Here is a 17,226-nt window from a genome sequence, read left to right as displayed (position 1 = left end):
AATTATATGCTGTGCTGTTTCATCTCCCAAGTCTTCTGTCAAATCACGTTTTTCGAAATTCTGATGTTCTTTCTAAACTCTTCAAACAATGACGTCATGTAGACTTTGGTACATTATATCTTCTACATGCTTCATTACATCCAATTTCACCATTCTGATGTTTCAGTAAACCCCCTTCCATATCCACATGTTTCCATTTATTATAAACTTTCTTCGTTGTATTGATCAGCTGAAACGAACAATTTTTAGTTGGTATATAATTTTTGGTATGTAATTTCCGTCAAGGCCTAAATCTTACCAGTAAAATTTGTTGAGTGTTGAATAGCCCTCGGCTTCCAATTATAGAGTATTTGGAGGTGATTTATCTCTCGATAAATCGAATACAGCAAGACACATGGGATTTCTTCGATTTATCGAAGACTTTTTAAGGGATCAGACTTCTAGTTCGATTTATCGAGGTTATTAGCAAGAGCCATTGAATTTTAAAATCTTGGAAAACATTCTGCTTCCTGTTCCATCAGCTCTTTCTTTCCTGGTGTTCAAGTCGTCTATTAATACCACTACAACCAAAGCTTTAGAAATGTGTAGCTTTCCATTCGCTGTTGTCAGTTTCTGTGTTTATACTGGGTTGCTATAATTGAGTGCAGATACTTATAGAGGTTCAGTGTGGGCTGTAATTATCTACAACCACTGCTCCTCGCTGCACCGTGCACCCTCTCCACGCACAGTGGTGCGAAGATCTGACCGAAGGTTTTACAGCAGCGTACTTGAGAAAGAACGTTATATACAAGAGCTAGGTGAAATGTGCAAATCTGGCGCTGTGAATGCAAGAAAGACGTATAGAGGCTTCCGTATGTAATGAATTAGGAACAGGATGTGGTCAGGAAAGGTCAACAAGTGAGACTATTAACTGCTGCTTACACTTCGTGTTCAATATGAGCACCAGAGATGCTCTACAGCCCCAGACTTGCACCTGGTGGCCAAAATTGGAACTAATGTTTTTTTCCAGTGCAAAACGGTTCCACATTAACACATTAGAATGTCTACCACTATCATACGATAAATACAGCCGACACTTGAACTCCGTGAGTAGCTGCATTTCAATTGTAACCACACGGTATCACAAATAAATTAAGAACGCGCACTACTCAGCAGCTGCCACGTGAGCAGCCCTAGATCCTCCGACAGCCGGAATGAAGTTCTGCGCCTGCCGTTGCAGGCTACTGCTGCTGCTCCTGGTGGCGTCGTGCGCAGGCGGCTGCGGGCTGTGGCGGCGAGGGCGCAGCTGCTGTTGCGGCTGCGCGCCGCAGGACGACGACGCGGCGGGCAGCGACGCGGGCGCCCCTAGCGGCTCCTTGCGTAGCTCGGCCGGCTCCTGCTGCCCCCCACCACACTACAGCCGCTGCTCCTCTCTGCACCGCGCGCCACCTCCGTACACTGAGGTGCGTAGCTCTCACAGAAGGTTATACAGCAGAGTACATTTGTATGAGACAGCGAGGTGAAAGTTTTCTGGCTGACAAGATTGTATTCGTAGCTATTAACCCTAGGACGCCTAAGGAGGGAGGGGGGGGGGGGTTCGCTGAACCCACATTTTTTTATGTCCCCTGCTTTTGCCCAAGTAACTTTCATACTACATATTCCGTTTGAGTTATTGTTTCTTGGCTATTTTATGAAACGTTAGTGTCAATATCTTTTATAGAAAATTCCTGCTTTGAAAGAAAAAAAAAAATAAACTTATTATGGGTCCAATACCCCCACCCCCCAGGCTTCGATGCTATAGAAAATTTCCCTTAGTAGGATTTCGTATTTCTCATCTCTACAACAATGCAAGTTAGTTTATTGTTGGGTGGTATTCTTGATATTCACACCAATCGGTTTACTTTCAGAGGAAGTGATTGTTGATATCAGTCAGCTGTTATTTATTTTGTAAACTTGCAGTGAGTTAGTGCAGTTCCCAACACGTAGGCCTCCAGTAACTTTGGTATCCTACACAGCAAAAACGAAACCAAGTAAAAACTTACTGATGTTGTCAACAATGCACCAAGATAAAGGCACTGTTGGAGGAGAGAAGAATAAAACCGGGATAAATGCATATTATAATTCCACTAAAGGTTGAATTGATACCATTGATCAAATGGCACGTATGTACACGTGCAAGAGGGGAACAAAGAGATGGCCTCTATCTGTATTTTACTCTCTCATCGACTTTTGTGCTATCAATGCAACCACCATATTCATCCAGCAACATCCAAGATGGAATGAAAAGAAACACAACAAACTTAAACTGGGATGGAACTAGTGAAATTGCAGGTAGAAGAAAGAAGTCCCAATGTAAGAGGGCTATCTAATCAAATTGTTCAATCAATGGAGACTATTCTACAAAAGAAAATCAAAGAAGTGACAGCAGAAGCACGTCAGCCTCCTGCAGGGAAAGGTCGGTGCCATATTTGTGTAAGAAAAGCTAAAACAAAGAAGCAGAAGTACGACAATCTAAGTAAACCAAAACAGTATTGTGGACAGTGTCATAAATATGTGTGTAACACACATTCAGAAAAAATTGTGAAGTGTGTCTCTTCCCTTGAAGTTGATGACTCAGAGTGGTCTGTTGTATATGAACACATCTGTATTTTGTATTGTAATATGTCAATTTTTTATTCACTCAATCCAATATTTATAACAATTAACAACATTTATAAACCGATGCCTTAGTTAAAATACATAAACCATTTTGAAAGTTGCGATTTTTCGTCAGTAAACTTATTTAATACCTGTGGGCTCGCCGACCTCCCCCCCCTTAGGCATCCAAGTTAGAAAAAAAGGCTTGGGCGTCCTAGGGTTAAGATACAGATGCGTGGAAAAACGGAAGATGATTTGATGAAAGTGTGGCAGTAATAAAAACATCGTTTAAAAAGTACAGTTATTATGAGCACAAAGAAATTTGACACTCGGTGCGGTGTGTGATGGGAGCAGCTGTATATGGGAAATGCCTTTACGGTCGTTCCCAGCAGCCACCGCGCCGAGCGTCAACTTTGCGGATACAGTATCAACCCTTGGGACTATTACACTAAGGATTTTTTCTTTTTCAAATAAGTATTTCAAATCCTTAAAATCGAATGTCAATGTATTTAGCGAGATTAAAAAAGAAAAACTAACACGAATGAAAGAAAACCGAACTTGCTTACTAAAAATCAGATGTTTCCTTCATTAATTAGCAGTGATGGGGCTTGCAGTATGATGACATACTGATGAAACAAGTAACTCTGACAATTTATTGTGTCTTCGATGTGACGATAATCAACCAGCAACTTTTCATATGGTTACAGCACTAAACTTATAAATGGACGTCCCATAATGTACAAAGTGAATTTTTGGCTACTGTAAGTACCGGTAATACGCTTCTTAGAAAGTTATTCGGTGACATAAAAAGTGTAAACTATGTTGCAATCATAGCAGATGAAACAACATAGCCACCAAAGTGCGACTTAGTGTCTGTATAACATTTGTTGATGCTTTGTTGGAGGTAGAAGAATGTTTTTAGGACTGTACTCCACGTAAAGTACCATTGCTAAGGCTCTGTTTCATATGATTATCATTGTTTTAAGACCGTTTGATCTGCTTGCATCCAGTTGTAGAGGCCAGTGCTTTGATGGTTCATCTAACATGATCGGATTATGTAACTGTGTCCAGCTGTATTTGTGCACTGATCAGCAAACTCTTTAAACCTAACACTACAAGAATCTGCGAAAGGGATCCTGGGATCTCGAAGTGCATTGAATGCACTGCCCTGCAAACTCTTTGAACCTAACACTACAAGACACTGCAAAAAGAATCCTGTAATCTCAAAATGCGTTGAATTTTATGAAGGATATCACACATTATGTCAGGGATTCACCGAAAATATTACATCTCTGTTCACTTAAACACTGATACCTCTACAAATTTTAAACCACTCTCTCCTACATGTGTGGTCATGAGGTACTTGGTAATGCATTCAGTTTTGTACAGCTGTGCAGAACTTCAAGAAATTTTTCTAAATGTTTCAAAAAAATGAGAACTGAGACACTGGGGCTAAAACAAATGACCTTTTTTCATTAATATGCAGTCTCTTGCCTTCTCTTTCATGTTATCAGTTTTTGTAAAACAGTTTGGTCACCTAGATAGGCTATGGAAAACATAGCACTACAGAAGAATTCCCTACACTTAAAGGAGGCCAGTAAGAGATTTCCACCTTTGTAATATTGATTACATTTACGAGAAACAATTTTGAATCATTCTGGGCTGAAACAACTTCAAAATATAAAGATATGGATATTGATTACTCAAAATTATCCTGTAAAAGAAAAGTCCTTAAGCAGCACAATGATTCCAACAATTCATCTGTAAATACATTCACTGAAATGGATGATAAACATAGAAGATTTTATCAGGGAACAATGGTCTTACCTATCAGCTTTTCGGAATCACATAGCATTCAATTATTCATGTTTGTAAACCAAACTGAAAAATTTCTATATTAGAACAAATAAGCCCTCGGTCACAAATATTAAGTCAAAATTGACCAGGTTTCGACGCTACTATGAGCGTCGTCTTCAGAATTAAACTAACTGTTCTAAATCATATTAAGTATATAATACATTAATAAAATTAAAGTTTGTACTGACTGGAAAGAGATGCAGTACTTACAAGTCACATTTTAAAAAATCTAAGCCGGAAAGGCGACGTTATGAATAGTTGTAAATAAGATGGCGAGCCGCTAAGGGCTGCTCGTACTTGAGTGAACAAGGGTTGCAACAAATTTCTTCATCTTGATGACAAACACTGAGACTATATTTTATCTTTCTATGAATCAATACAGTCAAGGAACACTTCCTACTCCAACGAAGTATGTTTCATAAAATTACCCCAAGAAGTAATTCTACAAACTTTGGTTCAATGGATAAAATAATGAAATATCAAAGAAAAAAAGGAAAAACACCTACTTGATCTACTGCCAGAACTAGATACATTCATACAAATAGCGCTGATGACGCCTGTAATGTCCTTTACTACAGAGTGAAGGGAGGAAACTTATGTTCGGCCTGTAATAGGGCAGGACTGTCTAAACGTCATTTTTTTTCCAGTGCCCATAGAGATGAATCGATGAAACTTGATGTTGGTGACATGTGCAAAGAGTTCTTATGTAGCCGTCAACTGAGGAGGAGAACTTGCCTCTAGAAATAAGGTATTCCTCAGATTTATTTACTTGTCTTGTACAACTACTGACTTGCTTCATGGGACACAAATACCTTCAGGCATAATTTGGTGGCACTGTATCGCGTTTACGCACAGCTAGGCTGGTTGTGAGCATTCAAAACGCTAGTAAAACAATGGCCACAAGTAAAGAGATGCAAAGTTATCTGACAGATGTCATACTTTATATAATGATTCTTGCCGCCTCCCCTCCTCCAAAATAAATAAATATTCTGATGTCAGCACCTAACTAAACGTGCCTCGGTTAAAACATATGGCGATCTTCGGGAATAAGTAAGGTAGCATTAAAAATTTAAATCCATGTCTTTCCTTACTTGTGTAGGAAGTCCTTCGCCTAAAATAGGCCAGGTCCTCGCCAAGCACAAAGCTTAATTGATTTTTGAACTTTCGACGAAGACAGTAGTACTTTTGGGTTCCATCGAGAGCGATTTAATGCTCCTACGGGATTCTCTGTAAATGTGGTCTTTCATACAGCTTAAAAAAAGAAAAAGACATGACACACCACTAAAGAATTATCCGAATAGGACAGAAATCGGTACTTGTGACGTACATGTACAGACAAACAAATGATTATAATTTCAGAAAACAAGGATGATTTAATCAAGATAAAGAGCTCCACTAATTGAGCCAGGTGGTGATGAATTGGTCCATGGCCCCTATGCAACCAGTTATTCGGTTTGGCATTGACTGGTAGAGTTGGATGTCCTGCAGTCCAGTTTGGGCGTTAGATCGTCAAAATCGCAATTTGGCTGTAGGGCCCAGTCTATAATGCTCCAATCGTTCCGTTTCTAATGACCTCATTGTCGATGGGACGTTAAACGCTAATCTCCACCTCCTTCCAATTGTTTTTAGCCACGGAGAGATCTGGCGACCTTGCTAGTCAGGACATGATTTGACAAGAACGAAGATAAGCAGTTGAAACTATTGCTGTGAGCAGAAGAGCATTATCTTGTTGAAATATAAGCTCAGGATAGCATACCATGAAGGTCAACAAAATGGGATGTATAACATCGTCAGCATAATGCTGTGCTGCGAGAATGCTATGGATGACAACCAAAGGGGTCCTGCTATGAAATGAAATGTCATCCCAGACGATCACTTCTGGTTGTTGGGCTGTATGGTGGGTGACAGTCAGGTTAGTATCCCACCGCATTTTAGGGTGTCTCCACATAACTCTACTCCACTGAATGAGATTCCAGCCCTGATGACCAGCGAAGATGTGTTTGGAGACGCCCTGAACAGCAGTGGGGTACCAACCTGACTGTAGCCCACCATACAGGCTGACAATTATGAGCAATGGTTTGAGGTGGCGTTTCATTTCATGGCAGGACCACTTTGAATGACATCCCCAGCACCCTTAAAGCACAGCAGTAAATCGAAGGTAATAGGCTACACATGCTGTTTTGTTACCCTTCATGGGAGCCATCCCGGGCTTCAGCAAGATAATACCCGCCACACACGGCGAGAGTTTCTATTGGTTGCCTTAGTGCTTGCCAAACCCTACCTTGACCAGCAAGGTCGCCAGATCTCTCCCCAATTGAGAATCTTTCGAGCATTATGGGCAGGGCTCTCCAACCAGCCTGGGATTTTGATCGATCTAACGCACCAATTGGACATAATATGGCACGATGTCCATCAGGAGGACATCTAACAACTCCAGCTATCAGTGTCAAGCCAAATAACTGCTTGCAAAGGGGCCATAAGTGGACTTTCGTGTCATTGACTTGCTGAGTTATTGAAGCTCTTTCTCTTGAATAAATTATCTAGTTTTACTGAAACTCTAATCGTTTGTCTGTACATGTACTTCAGATCTACCGATGTGTGTCCCATACAGGTAGTTTCTCCATAGTGCGTTTTTTTCCCATCTTAGAGTGCGTATTGGACAGATATTGCATACAGTCCACAGAAGGTGCCCAAAACATCGAAACTGAATCCTTCTCTCACAGCCCAATTAATTGACTGTGGCAGAGCACTGCTTTGACATCAGTTTTTCTGTACTGTACGGCAGTCTCGGAATTCTTGCTTCGACTTCATCTTTCTTGGGCTAGATGGTGAAGGAAGCAGTCGAAACTCATTTGCCGAGAATTTAATTAATAGAGATAGCGGTTTCATCCTGGCCAAAGCTTGGATTTTGACACTTTCCTTTATACTCAAAGACGTCAATGCAAAGCAGCTCATATTGGTGCTTGGGATATCCCAGAATGGATCAACCTTTTATTTATTTATTTGTTGTTCCGTGGGACCAAATTAAGGAGAAGTCTCCATGGTCATGGAACAAGTCAATACATGTAATTATAGCATGATAGTAGAAACAGATAAAATGAAATATAAAAAACATATTCAGGCGATAAGTCTTAAGTTTAAATAAAGAAAATCAACAATGTAACACTGGAACCCGCTTAATTTTTTAGCTCTTCCAGGAGCTCCTCGACAGAATAGAAGGAGTGAGCCATGAGGAAACTCTTCAGTTTAGACTTAAAAGTGTTTGGGCTACTGCTAAGATTTTTGAGTTCTTGTGGTAGCTTATTGAAAATGGATGCAACAGAATACTGGACTCCTTTCTGCACAAGAGTCAAGGAAGTGCATTCCACATGTAGATTTGATTTCTGCCTAGTATTAACTGAATGAAAACTGCTAACTCTTGGGAATAGGCTAATATTGCCAACAGCAAAAGACATTACAGAAAATATATACTGTGAGGGCAATGTCAGAATTCCCAGACTATTGAATAGGGGTCGACAAGAGGTTCTCGAACTCACACCACATATAGCTCGAACAGCCCGTTTTTGAGCCAAAAATACCCTTTTTGAATCTGAAGAATTACCCCAAAAAATAATACCATACGACATAAGTGTATGAAATATGCGAAGCAGACTACTTTTCGTGTTGAACTGTCACTTATTTCAGATACTGTTCTAATGGAAAATAAACCAGCATTTAGTTTCTGCACAAGATCCTGGACGTGGGCTTTCCACAACAGCTTACTATCTATCCAAACGCCTAGGAACATTAACTGTTCCGTCTCGCTTATAATATGCCCATTCTGTCTGATCAAAATATCGGTTCTTGTTGAATTGTGAGTTAGAAACTGTAAAAACTGAGTCTTACTGTGATTTAGCATCAAATTATTTTCCACAAGCCACGAACTTATTCCATGAACTACATTATTTGATACTGTTTCAATATTACACACAAGATCCTTCACTACCTAGCTGGTGTCATCAACAAACAGAAATATTTTTGAATCACCTGTAATACTAGAAGGCATATCATTTATATAAATAAGAAACAGCAGTGGCCCCAGCACCAACCCTTTGGGAACGCCCCACTTAACAGTGCCCCATTGGGACTGAACATCACTACCACTCTCAATATTGCGGAGAATTACCTTCTGCTTTCTGTTCTTAAAGTAAGAGGCGAACCAATTATAAACTACTCCCCTTACTCCATAACGGTCCAACTTCTGCAGTAATATTTTGTGGTCAACACAGTCAAAAGCCTTCGTTAAATCAAAGAAAACACCTAGCATTCGCAACCTTTTATTTAATCCGTCCAAAACCTCACAGAGAAAAGAGAATATAGCATTTTCAGTTGTTAAACCGTTTCTAAAACCAAACTGTACATTTGACAGCAAATTATGTGAATTTAAATGCTCCAGTAACCTTGTATATACAACCTTCTCAATAACTTTAGCAAACACCAATGGCATAGAAATAGGTCTAAAATTGTCAACATTATCCCTGTCTCCGTTTTTATAAAGTGGCTTCACTACCGAATACTTTAATCGGTCAGGAAACCGTCCACTCCTAAAGGAAAAGTTACAGATATGGCCAAGTACTGGGCTAACATACATAGAACAATACTTCAGTATTCTGCTAGATACCCCGTCATATCCATGAGAGTTCTTGATCTTTAGTGATTTAATTGTTAACTCAATCTCCCTCTTGTCAGTATCATAGAGGAGCATTTCAGGTGACAGTCTCGGAACACTTTTTTCTAAGAGCGCTATGTGATTCCCTGTTGGGATTAGGTTTCTATTTAGTTCACCTGCTATATTCAGAAAGTGATTATTAAATATTGTACATATACGCGACTTATCAGTAACACGGACATTCCCACTATGCACTGATTCTATATCCTCGACCTGTCTCTGCAGACCAGCCGCTTCCTTTATGACTGGCCATATGGTTTTAATTTTATCCTGAGACTTAGCTATTCTATCTGCAAACCACATACTTTTTGCCTTCCTAATAACATTTTTAAGCGCCTTACAATACTGTTTGTAATGGGCTGCTGCATTTAGATTTTGCCTGTTTCTAACGTTTTGATATAATTGCCACTTTGTTCTACAAGATATTCTTATCCCTCTAGTCAGCCACCCAGGCTACCTGTTTGTGCTAGTACCCTGTTTTGAACGTTCTAATGGAAAGCAAATTTCAAAGAGCACGAGAAAAGTCTTGAGAAAAGCATTATATTTATCATCTGCTGTATCAGCGCTATAAACATCTTGCCACTCTTGTTCCTTGATAAGGTTTACAAAGGTCTCTACAGCAACTGGATCAGCTTTCCTAAACAGTTGATAACTATATTTAACATGTGTTGCAGCACAAAAATCTTTTAGAGTTAAAATTTGTGCATCATGATCTGAAAGGCCATTCATCTTTTTGCTAACAGAATGCCCTTCTAGTAATGAGGAATGAACAAAAATGTTGTCTATGGTTGTTCTACTGTTCCCTTGCACTCTCGTTGGAAAGAATACGGTTTGCATAAGATTATATGAATTAAGGAAGTCTACCTTTTCCTTGCACAATCACTTATACAATTAATGTTGAAGTCACCACATATAACTAACTTTTTGTATTTCCTATAAAGTGAACAAAGAACCTCCTCTAGCTTTAGCAAAAATGTTGTGAAGTCTGAGTCTGGGGATCTATAAATAACAACAGTTAGAAGTTTAGCTCCATTAAATTTAACCACACCTGCACAACATTCAAACACCTTTTCAGTGCAGTACTTTGAAACATCAATTGACTCAAATGGGATGCCATTTTTCACATGCATGGCTACTCCCCCACACCGCAAAGAGCTCCTAGAAAAGCTGCCAGCCAACCGGTATCCTGGTAAAGGAAGCCTCTGAATTATCTCCTTATTTAAGAAGTGTTCAGATATACCAATAATTTCAGAGTCAACATCTATAAGCAGTTCACTAACTTTATCTCTAATACCTGGCAGCTCACTCAGAAGATGGGCGAAATGTATACAGCCGAAATATCTGAGGAGAAATTGGGTTTCTGTCATTTCGTGCACCATCAAAACATGAACATGCACAACAGACTTTGACCCATATGTATTAGTGCATTTAATCATCAGATAGGTAAACAGTGACTACAGAATTTTGGTAAATTGGAGTGTAATGCAAGGCAATCACGGCTGTTCTGCAATAGCTCGCAAGTGGTGCTACTTGCAGTTGTCCAATACTGGACTCAGCAGTATCTCATATCAAGTTAATTAGTGTTCTCACAGTCATGTTATCAGTGCATGAAATTTATTTGCAGTAGTAAATATGGACTACTAGCCACTATATAATGGAATTATGACAATGAATATTTTTGTTGAACCAGGACTCAAACCCGGGTTTCCCACTTAGTGCGGTCAGCTGCCTTTCCATTAGGCTGTCTGGGCACAGTTCGTGGCTAGACACATGTCTGATGACATATGGAAGTTTGGGTCTGGCTGTGAGTCATGTTTGGATAACCTAACAGTAAGGTGACCATTCGCAATAGGTGGGAAATCTGGGTTTGAGTTCTGGTCTGGCACAAATTTTTATTGTCATCATTCTATTATAAAGCTGATGGTTGCCCATATCCACAACTGCATATACATTTCATGTATTTTGTAATGTCGGTAGTTGCTGCATTGCCTGTTCCTTTGCATATGCACACATGTATGAAGGTATATTGCATCATAATTTGGAATAACACAGGCATTACAATATCATAGCCTGTCAGTGCTCTTGAGCAAATTGTCTCATGCTTTAGCAGGGAAATTTCGTGTAGAAGTGACTGCATTGTATTTTCAGTTTTGATATCTAATTGTTTGTTAAAATTAGCTGTTATATAAGGTGTTATTCATCGTCTCAGTCCTCATCTGTTTGGAAGTGAGTTTTTTTCTAAAAGCATCTTACACTAAAAATCCATTTTACAGACCTGGGTCATAAAACTTACTTTTACCTGCCAGTCATGTCAGTTTGTCACTTGTCTCTGCTAGTGAGAATATCTGTACAGTTCTCTCCCTCAGGTACAATAATGTTGTGAAGGTGTGATTGCAATGTCTTTGCCTGGTGAGATGCATTCTTCTGTATTTTGTGAGCCTTTCCCACACAGACATGTCACTATACTTGCATACATCCTTATACTGGGCCAAGTAAAAATGATTTAAATTTGCAAAAGCAGTAACACTTGATCACTCAGGGATTGTCTCATATAGGAGTATCTTCAACAGGCAATAATAATTCCATATTTTGAACATTTGACATTTACTGTAATCTAACTTTCAATTAAGATTACTTGTACTATACTGGACTAGTCATCATTTATACCATGTAGTTTGTTCTACACTCTACATAACTTACAGGACACTCAACATATAAGTGTCTTCTGTATCATTATTTTTGTAATTTTTCATTAATTTGTGGAAGCTAATTATTCTTTGTGGTTGATAGGTTTGGGACAAAATTATGCAATTTGTTTTGTAGTCATCTGAACAAAGCAGATGACACATTGATACTTAGTGATTGTTGTCATTTTGTCTTACACTTTGTAGAAATATTTAAAACTGTATCTGTACTGTGATCTTGTGTATTATACATCTAATACACAGCTGTCACTTGGAATTGTCTTTGCAAGATGTGAGCACATCTTTGAAATTTATGGGCTAATCTAATACAGAATAATTACAATTATTGTAAGCTCCATATTTTTTAGATATTTATGTGTATTTTCCACTTTAATTATAGTTTTCCCTGTGCCCTGTTGTTGTAGGTGACATCGAAGCCTGACTTGTACCCTCTGGTGATCAGCTATGGTGATGCTCCCAAAGGCAGTGTGGGCAACAGCTACCTCATGGTCCAGTATTTTCGCAACTATATAGTGCGACCTGTAGGTAAGAACAGTCTCACAAATCAAGCTTGACTGCCTTTGTAAATTCATTCTGATGACCAGATTGTTAGTGAGAAAGCACATACTCAGACTGGGCAATAATAGGGAAGAATATTAGTGTGAATTTTTTAAAAGTACAATTGTGGCATTTGTTTAAAGTGATCGAGGTAAAGCCCAGTAAATGTAAATGAGCATTGGGTTTCAACCCTTTTTTATTTGGCTTATTTTTTTTAAGGCACTGTATTGCACTCATGTTTGGGAGGACTACAATTCAAATTTTTGCCTTAGAGTTGGTTTGTAAGCTTCTGCATTGTGATTCTGAGTGATACTTGCCGGTCCATTAGCATTCTTTTGCACTTTTCTCAACTCATCACACCAGTGCAGTTTTTCCAATCTTGTAATGCAATCTTCTATATATGTGGCTGGTACCTTCAATTTACCTCCAAAAAGTAGAGCTTTCTGCCCTGTTAACACTGACATTGGACTGTTGATGAGTGTGAACATGTTCTCCGGTGTACCATTTCACTTGGCATATATTATAGGACTTGGCAAGGAAAAGTTAATTTACTGCCATGGCCCTATGGTCAGCAATGCCTATATAAGACAACAACTGGCTGGCGCAGTTGTTAGATTGGTTGCTGCTACTACAATCCCAGATTGTCAAGATATGAGTGAGTTTGAATGTGGTGTTATAGTCAGCACATGAGTGATGGAACACAGCATCTCCGAGGTGGCGATGAAGTGACCATTTCATGAGTGTTACATGAATATCAAAAATCTGGAAAACATCAAAACTCTGACTTCACTGTGGCCAGAAAAAGATCCTGCAAGAATGGAACCAATGACATCTGAAGAAAATAATTAAACATGACAGAAGTACAACCCTTCTGCAAATTGTTGCAGATTTCAGCACTGGGCAATCAACATGTGTCAGCCTGTGAACAGTTCAATGAAACATCATCGATATGGACTTTTGGAGCTGAAGGCCCACTCATGTACCCTTGATGATTGCATGACAACGCTTTATGCCTCACCTAGTCCTGTCAATACTGACATTGAACTGTTGACAAGTGGAAACATGTTGCCTGGTCAGACAAGTCTCATTTCAAATTGTATGTGAGGTGTATGGGTATGGAGACAACCTCATGAATTCATGGGCCCTGCGTGTCAGCAGGGGAATGTTGAAGCTGGTGGAGGTGCTGTAATGATGTTGGGCATGTGCAGTTGTAGTGCTATGGGACCCTTGACATGCCTAGATATGACTCTGACCGGTGACATATACTTAAGCATCCTGTCTGATCACCTGCATCCATTAATGTCCATTATTCATTCCAATGGACATGGACAATTCCGGCAGGACAATGCAACACTCCACTCATCCAGAATTGCCACAGAGTGGCTCCCGGAACACATTTCTGAGTTAAACACTTCTGCTGGCCACCAAACTACCCAGACATGAACATTATTGAGTATATCTGGAAGGTCTTGCAATGTGCTGTTCAGAAGAGATCTCCACCCCCTCATACTCTTATGGACTATGGACAGCCCTGCAGGATTTGTGGTGTCATTTCCCTCCACCATTACTTCAGACATCAGTCGAGTCCATGCCATGTTATATTTTGGCACTTCTGTCAGCTTGTGGGCTGGTGTACCAGTTTCTTAGGCTCTTCAGTGTATGATGTACATCTTAATGACTTAGTTTTTAATGCAAAAAATATAAAAGGAAAAACTGTCAAAAGATAAAAAAATAGTATTGTTACAATTTTGAGGAGATGCATTTGACCTGAGAATGCAAAATATGTGTCCGAAAAAAAAAAAAAAAAAAAAATCCCTAAAAGATTCAGCCAAAAAGTGATGACAATAAAATTGCATGCAATAAAATTTCTTGTGAAATGACATAAGTATCAGGTTTCTAGATTGAATGTTCCCATTTTAAATATCACAGTTTTTCTAAGCATCAGTGAAGTGCAAGTAAATGTCAACAAGGTGAGTTGTAATTTTGCATTCCCATATTCTATGCAATTGCCAACTTCAAGGAAGATCCCCCAAAATAAAGTATAAAAAACATTTCCCCTTATGCCTTGTGACCACCCTAGAACAGGACACTATCCAAGCCATTCACCAACATGTTTCAAATATAAGTTGTAAAACCTAAGGTCCCTTAAGCTCAGTGTTTTGCTTTAAAAATGCTTAATGTTTCTCATTTGTATATCAGACAAAAGATTCCCTACTTTTAAAGAACTCCTGATTTGTTTTTATCTGTATCCAATGTACCTACTGCAGCTATTTGTAATAGAATCTTATTTATTATCCATGTATTGGAACTATTAATATGTTTTACATATTTTTTAAATTTAATGGTTATCAATTGTATAATACTAAATAGGCTCTATAATTCTTCCAGAAGAAAAATTTTAAGTCTTTGTAGAACAAACTCTATGACAAATATTAATATTTAAATCTACCATTTATGTTACCATCTCAGTTGCACATATACAATAAAAATAAATTTACAGCTGAGACAGTGAAATAAAAGATATGTTTAAATTTCAACACAATTGCAGAATTCCTCATTAAAAATCTTTTGGCAATAGTGAAATGTTGATATGTTCATTGGAGTTTATTTAAATACAGGATTAGCATTAAAATAGTGTGTGTGTTACAACAATATACTGTGTCTAATATTCTCTGGAAAATAGTACCACATACAATTTTGTGGATTAATAAATAAACAAAAGTACTGACATTTTCTGTCTTTGCAGCCAACCAATCAACACATCTCAATCATTAATTAATTCATTCATTGCTCATTGTGTCCTATAGATCCCAAAGATGGAGAACTTTCAGTGACATGAAATGAGTTAGCAGTAAAAGGAGTGCATTCTTATCCTTATTACAAACCTTGGTGGCGTTAGTACATTCACAATCTATAGGTATCTAATAGGGTGTTTCAGAGTCTTTGCCTCAAACATCTAGGGATGATAGATAATATCATGGGGAACAATTTTTGTTATGGAGAAAATGTTCACTGATGCTTCCTGCTGTCATTAAGCATCCTTTAATATTTGCCAGCCCTGAGATAGTGATATTTCAGCAAACTAGCAGGTTCTGAAACTTCCTGGCAGATTAAAACTGTGTGCCCGACCGAGACTCGAACTCAGGAAATGCCTTTCGCGGGCAAGTGCTCTACCATCTGAGCTATCGAAGAACGACTCACGTCCGGTACTCACAGCTTTACTTCTGCCAGTATCTCGTCTCCTACCTTCCAAACTTTACAGAAGCTCTCCTGCAAAACTTGCAGAACTATCCTTTCTTTCAGGAGTGCTAGTTCTGCAAGTTTTGCAGGAGAGCTTCTGTAAAGTTGGAAGGTAGGAGACGAGATACTGGCAGAAGTAAAGCTGTGAGTACCGGACGTGAGTCGTTCTTCGATAGCTCAGATGGTAGAGCACTTGCCCGCAAAAGGCAAAGTTCCCCGAGTTCGAGTCTCTGTCGGGCACACAGTTTTAATCTGCCAGGAAGTTTCATATCAGCGCACACTCCGCTGCAGAGTGAAAATCTCATTCTGGTAGCAGGTTCTGCTTCAAGGTGTGCTGCATACTACCTACTCCATAAATTGATACAGTGATTTTAAATAAGAAAACTGTAATAATTAGTGTCTCTAGATGGAGAAAGATATTTAGAAGTAGTCAGGAACTTTAATTTTGCTGGGCCTGCCCCTTTCATTCAAAGCAAATGACTGGATTATAGGTGACACATGAGACATATGCATAGTGTCTATGCCCTGCCAATTCTCAGGGACATACCCAATACAGAAGGATTCCTAGCAATGCTGGGAAATGTTGAGAAACATTTTGTTTCTAAAAAAGGGTGTTCCCCAAAATGTGTTGTATCTGTAGATGTTAGCTGCAAACACCATGTATTTTACAGTCATCAAACAGAAAATGTAACTTGAGATTTTTAATGTACTTTGTTGCAAACATTTCTCAAAGGAAAAAATTGTAACCATCCTTCCCACATTAGCTACATGAATCATAATATTTTATTTTGGTTGATGCCTACATTTTTACATGTAAACAAGTAGTAAGATTTTGAATGTAGCTGCACTGTAGCAACTGAGGGGTGCAAGAGCTACAATGTATTAGAAATAGCAGCAAATTAGTTGCAAGATGCAGGTTTATTATACCTTGACCACAGTTTTGACAGTTTTCATCTACTTCAGAAGATATTGTATATAAAATCACATTGTATGTAGCCAATGAGGGAGTCATTGTCTCTGTCTAGAACATGTCATCCTCACTGTGTCTGCCAGAAAGTTCTAGAAATTCACAATTTACAAAATGGCAATAATATTATAGTTGAAGCATCAGTTATATCAAAAGAACACATTTTTTGGAATCCACTGTTTTAATGCTTCAAAATGGCATTATTTATTATTTAATTTATTTTAAATTTCTCTTACAAAGTTCTAAAATTTGCCACTTTCTGTCTTTCACTAGTGTTTGAAATGAAGTATATTTAAACAAAACTTACTATTCTTTCACCTGTAGAAAACAAAATGTTTTGATTGAGAAATGTGAAAATTACACCCATTAATGTTTGTTTATGTAGAAATATTGTAAAATTTCACAGCTGTTGACATTATATTTTTTGTTAATTTCATTGAAGGAACATATTTTCACTGAAGTTAATTACATTTTCCCAAACACATAATAGCTATCTAAATCTGGGACAACAGTTTAAATCTTAATTCTAATTGTCTTAAATAAAATTTTTAAAATTTTGCCCATTTCTTTGTTGCTCATAATGAATGTAGTAGACT

The sequence above is a fragment of the Schistocerca piceifrons genome, chromosome 3 (genome assembly GCF_021461385.2).
Source record: "Schistocerca piceifrons isolate TAMUIC-IGC-003096 chromosome 3, iqSchPice1.1, whole genome shotgun sequence".
NCBI lineage: Eukaryota > Metazoa > Arthropoda > Insecta > Orthoptera > Acrididae > Schistocerca > Schistocerca piceifrons.
This window is presented reverse-complemented; position numbering follows the sequence as displayed.